Raw genomic sequence first — 6462 nt, 5'->3', positions numbered from 1 at the left:
CTGTAGAAGGTACAATATATCTTCAGATTTTCACCCCCTCTCTGTCACAGCCATGCAAGTGACACCCCTATTTCCAGGTCCATTGGTTCAGCTTCCTGTGTCGGCTCTTCATCTCTGACACTGGACTCAAAACAGGATGTGCTTCAGGGTGTCCCCAAGGGTCCCATGCCAAAATGCTTAAAAGTGCCGCTACCTCCACAAGTCCATCAGAAGGAAATACTCCAAACACCGTATGCACATACTCGGGGGTGCCCACTATGGAGTGTAGACAAAGTGGGATTGACGATGTTTAACCACTTGCTTACTGGGCACTTAAACCCCCCTCCTGCCCAGACCAATTTTCAGCTTTCAGCGCTGATACACTTTGAATGACAATTGCGCGGCCATGCAACACTGTACCCAAATGAAATTTTTATAATTTTTTTCCCACAAATAGAGCTTTCTTTTGGTGGTATTTAATTACAACTGGGAGTTTTATTTTTTGCTAAACAAACAAAAAAATATGCAAAATAAAATAAAAAATCATGTTTAATAGTTTGTTATAAAATTTTGCAAACAGGTCATTTTTCTCCTTCATTGAAGTGCGCTGATGAGGCGGCACTGGTGGGCACTGATAGGCTGCACTGGTGGGCACTGATAGGCTGCACTGGTGGGCACTGATAGGCTGCACTGGTGGGCACTGATAGGCATAGTTAAGACAGCACTAATAGGCACAGATAAGGTGGCACCGATAGGCACAGATAAGGCAGTACTGATGGGCACAGATAAGGCGGCACTGATGGGCAAAGATGGGCACAGATAAGATGGCACGGATGGTTGGCACTAAGGGGCACTGATAGGTACCACTGATAGATGGGACTGATGGGCACTGATAGGTGGCACTGCTGGGCACTGATGGGGGGCACTGGTAGATGACACTGATGGGCACGGATATGTGGCACTAGGGTGCAGCACCGTTGTTGAGGCAGATTGTGGGCACTGATGTGTGGCACTGTGGGCACTGATGTGTGGCACTGTGGGCACTGATGGGTGGCACTATGGGCACTGATGGGGGGCACTTTTTAATTACTGAGGTGGCACTGGTAGGGGACAGGTGGGCACTGGTAAGCTGGTCGTGATCGGGACTGATGTCCTGATCGCGGCCGCCGGTGATCGGCTCTTTTTTTTTCCTCCTCGCACTGCCAGCGCGAGGAGGAAAAATAGCCGATTACCGGCTCCGTTGTATCCCATGATCAGCTGTCATTGGCTGACAGCTGATCACGTGGTAAGGGTTGGGATCGACCCCTTGCTTCGATCCGTGATCAGGCGAGTCTCATAGACCAGGGGGCGTGCAGTCCGCTTGTGCACGGGACGACGTCAATAGACGTCGTCCCGGCAAAGGAGGTCCGCGCTGTAGACATCATTTGGCTATAGCGCGGATCTCTAGTGGTTAAATAATTTGCCAATTAATAGGCTGGGAATAAGTTTAAGAGATGTTACAATCAAGAACGTAAATGTATTTTATTGGGATTTTATGTGATAGACCAACAAAAGTGGAAAATACTTGTGAAGTGGAAGGAAAATAATAAATGGTTTTCCACATTTTTTACAAATAAATGTGAAAAGTGTGGGGTGCATTTGTATGGCGCCCCCCGGAGTCAATACTTCGTAGAACCACCTTTCACTGCAATTACAGCTGAAAGTCTTTTTGGGGATGTCTCTACCAGTTTTGCCCATCTAGAGAGTGACATTTTTGCCCATTCTTCTTTACAAAATAGCTCAAGCTTTGTCAGATTGGATGGAGAGCGTCTAAACAGCAATTTTGAAGTCTTGCCACAGATTCTCAATTGGATTTAAGTCTGGACTTTGACTGGGCCATTCTTTTATTTTTATTTTTTATTTTATTTTTTTTTATTTTTATTTTTTATTTTTTTTTTCAAGCTACTTCAGCGAATTTATCAGCGAGGTGCCAATCAACTTAGCGTTCATTTTAGTTTACCTCGTCTTAACATCACATCATTGTAGCTCTTCTTTTTAGTAAACCTTATCGTTCAAAAACTTTATTCATTTATACATTAAAAAACCAAAAAAGGGAACAGCCACCAAGTCATCCTATACTATCCCTTTAAGTTTTTCCCTTATCATCCTTCGCCCTATTTCTTCACTTTATTTACTCCCCTCCCCCCGATCCCTCTCTTTTTCATATTCATTATGGGTGGAAAGAGAAGAGGTAAGCAACCCGTATCCTGCGGCAATACGTCAAGTGTCTGCTCTCGTTCGTGCTTCCTCTTCTCTTTGTCCCTTTATACTCTCTTCTACCCCCTCCCTCCTCCCTCCCTGTTCCTGGTTACTTTCCCTCAGGGTTCTACTTTAAGCCTCACTTCCACTATACCTTTCCCGTAGTTATTCCTGCGTTATTTCCTCCACATATCGCCATGATTTTTTTAAATTTTTCCCAGAGATCCCATTTCCTGTCCCTCTCCTCCTTTATGGCTGGTTCCTCATCTCCGCCCTCCCCACTTTCCATATGTTGTATTTCGGTTACCCGACGAATCCAATCCTGGATTTTGGGGCTTTCTTTCTCTCGCCATTTTCTCGGGATAAGATTTTTTGCGGTGTCTAATAATATAGGGACTAATGATGCTTTATATTGGTTAATTGTCTCCTCTGTCCCGTGGAATAACGCCATCCATGGGTCCTCTCTGACCACTTTTCCCGTTACCACCTTTACTAATTCAATTATCTTCTTCCAGAATTCTTTAATTTTGGGGCAATCCCACCATATATGGCCCATACTCCCGATAGACTTATATCCTCGCCAGCACTCCGGCGATTGGTCATTTCTAAACCTACTTAGTTTGTCAGGGGTGGCATACCATCTTGCTATACATTTGTAGTTTGTTTCTATCAATTTACTCCCTCCCCCCGCAAAGTGAATTAACGTTAATATTTTCTTTCTAATTTGAGTATTACATTGTACCCCCAGTTCTTTTTCCCACTTTTTAAAGAATGCCGGTTCCTCCAGTTCATCCCCCTCTGAGATTATTTTATATATCGAACCAATATTTTTTCTTTTTTTGTTGTTTTATCCTTCTGACACAATTGTTCAAAGGGTCTTAGATCTTCTTTGCTCCGTAAGGGATGGGGTAGCTTTAAAACAAATGTTCTTAACTGGAGGTACCGCCATTCATCAATCCTCAATAAATCTGTGTCTTTTCTTAGTGCTTGAAACGTGTTTAAGTTATCTTCTACTAAGATATCTTTTAGTTGTGCATTATCTTTTAATATCCAGTTTCCCCCTGTTTCTCGTTGTCCTGGTGGGAAATAGTCGTTATCTTTCAAAAAGATCAACGGTGAGTTATACCCCCATTTTTTTTGCGTGTGTAATTGGTCCCATAGTTTAAAAACTTGTCGTGTAATCTTGTGGGTGTTTAAGCCCAGTGTCCTAAATTGTGGCGGATTCCAAATTATTCTTCCTAAATGTGTTTGTGAAAGCGTGTTTTCAATACCTACCCATCTTTTATCATTTACCTCTTTCGCCCACTCTACCACCCGTGACAGAACTACTGCATTATAATATCTTTTTATGTCCGGGGCTGCCACTCCCCCTTGGTCTTTCCCTCTCCTTAGTACCGCGTACGAGATTCTCTGTTTTTTATTTTGCCATATAAACTTCGATATTATCTTCCTTAAAACTAAAAAATAAGTCGCAGGGAGTGCGATGGGCATCATTTGAAATTTATATATTATCTTCGGGACTAAGATCATTTTTACCACGTTTATCCGACCTAACCACGAAAGAGGGCTAGCTGAGATTTTATTTATTTCGCTCTTAATTTCCTCTAATAAAGGGATATAGTTTTTTAGGTATAGTTTTCTTAAGTTGTTCGACAGGAGGACCCCGAGATATTTAATTTCTTTACGCCAGGGAAAAAAGAATTGCGCACATAATCTCTCCTCTTCTTGTTTACAGATATTTATGTTTAAAACTTCTGATTTTCCAAGGTTAATTTTTAGGTTAGAAATTTGTCCGAACTCTTCCATTATCTTTAACAGATTCGGGATCGTAATCCTGGGGTTTGTAATGAAGAAGAGCACATCATCCGCATAAGCGGCTAATTTGTGCTCCTCTTCCCCTATTCTAATCCCTGTGATGTCTGGGTTATTACGAATTGCAGCCAGCAAAGGTTCAAGGGAAATCACAAACAGTAGGGGCGACAGTGGACACCCCTGTCTGGTCCCGTTGCTCATTTGCAGCAGGGTAGAAGATTCTCCATTGACCTTAACCGTCGCTTGTGGGTTCTTATATAATGCCTTGATCCAATATAACATCCTCGGGCCCACCCCCATCTCTTCTAGTGTTTCTAGCATGAGTCCCCAGTCTACCCTGTCAAATGCTTTTTCAGCATCAATTGACAGGAATAGACCTGGGGACCCACTGTCTTTTAAAGCTTGGATGAGGAGCAAGGCCCTTATTCCGTTGTCCCTGCCCTCTCTCTCAGGGACAAACCCGACTTGGTCCGGATGTATCAGTTTTGTCATATTTCTTTTTAATCTTGCTGCAATTGCTTTAGCATATAATTTTACATCTGCATTTAGCAGCGCGATCGGCCTATAATTACCACAAAGTGTCTGGTCTTTCTCCTCTTTCGGGATTGAAGTGATCGCGGCCCGCAGTGTTTCCCTCCCCATATCATATTCAGTGCCTAATCCGTTGATATATTTGCATAGATGGGGGACTAAAAGTTCCTTAAATTTTTTATAGTACGAGATTACAAACCCATCTGGGCCCAGGCTTTTCCCTGAGGCTGTCTCTTTTAAGGCCTTATAGATTTCTTCTTCAGTAATGGGACTCTCCATGTCCTCCCTCTCCCCGTCTGTCAGGCGGGGCATTTTAGCTTTACATATAAATTCTTTCATTTTCTCCTTTTGCCCTTTTCCCTGTTCCCCTCTCTTTTCCACATTGTACAAGGCTTCGTAATATTGTTTGAATACTTCTGCTATTTCCCCAGAAGTGTATACCATTTTACCATTCTTATCCTTTATTTTGTCGATGAAGTTGACCCCTTTTTTACTTTTCACTTGTCTCACTAGATTTTTTCCTATTTTATTTTCCCCATAGTACCTTTCTCTGGCTCTACCAAAAAATGTCCTTCTAGTTTCTTCCTCATAGATATCTTTAAGTTCCTCTCTCTTATTGATCAGTCGATGAAAGGTCTCTTGTTGTTGGCCCCCTTGCTTTTTATGCTTCTGTTCCAGACTATGGACCTCTCTCATTAACTTCTCCTTTTCTTCTTTTCTTTCCTTTTTTTTCCTGGTCCCTATAGATATGAGGACACCCCTGACATATCCTTATGGCCCTCCCATAGGGCAGCACCCGACACCTCCTCTGTACTATTTGTCCTAAAATAAAATTCTATCTCTTTCTGTATGATTTCCGCCGTTTTCTTATCCCAAAGGAGCTCCTCATTTAACCTCCAAGTAAAGGGGCGTCTCTGTGTCCCGGGTATCCTCAACTTCATTGCTACTGGGGAGTGATCTGAGAAAGTTGCTATTTCTATTTTCGTTTCCGAGACCAACTCCAGTAGCCTATGTTCGACCAAGATATAGTCCAGCCTGGTATAGGTCCCGTGCACTGGGGAAAAAAACGTATAATCTTTTGTTTTTTCATGCTGTATCCTCCATACATCTGTCAGTTGACTACGCCTCAACTGAAGTTTTACTTTTTTTATATTTCTCACATTCTTCCCCCTTGCACCGGACGTACTATCAGCTGCTGGATCCAGACAAAAATTAAGGTCCCCTGCCACTATTACCTCTCCTTTCTTAAACTCCGCTAGTACATTATTTGTATCATGTATCTCTCTGGGTTTTTATTTGGGCAGTATATGTTAGCTAGGGTGATTTTCTATCTCCTATTTTCCCATTCAAAAATAGATATCGCCCCTCTGGGTCGGTCAGCCTATCGCATACCTCATATTTAATGCCCTTCTCGAACCCAATAGCCACTCCCTTAGCCCTTCTAATTGGTGAATCTCCATAAATCCAGGTTGGATAATTCACGGAGTGCAATTTCACATTTGTGTCTTGTGTTAAGTGCGTCTCTTGTAGAAAAATTATTTCTGCTTTATATTGTTGAAGTTCTTTTAAAAGCTTAAATCTCTTATCTGGCGAGTTCAGGCCCTTAACATTGTATGACACAAATTTTATCTCAGCCATCCAATCCTTCTCTGGGAACATTTACTCTGCACCTTTTGGTATACCTTAGTACCCCCCCAGGAACATTTCCCCCCCCTTACCCCCCCCTCCCCCTCCTACCCTCCCCCCTACCCACCCTCCCAGCCCGTTCCGGGCCTCTGCTTTGCATAGTGAGTGTTACTCCCTCTGCAAGCCCAATCTCCTAGGGTATGACCTTGACTGCGTCCCCTCTCCTCCCACCTCCCCATAGGCCCCAATCCCCCTCCTTCCCCCCCAACCGCGCCT

The sequence above is a fragment of the Lithobates pipiens genome, unplaced genomic scaffold (genome assembly GCF_037356315.1).
Source record: "Lithobates pipiens isolate NorthernLeopardFrog02 unplaced genomic scaffold, aLitPip1_a1.2 Scaffold_18, whole genome shotgun sequence".
Classification (NCBI taxonomy): domain Eukaryota; kingdom Metazoa; phylum Chordata; class Amphibia; order Anura; family Ranidae; genus Lithobates; species Lithobates pipiens.
This window is presented reverse-complemented; position numbering follows the sequence as displayed.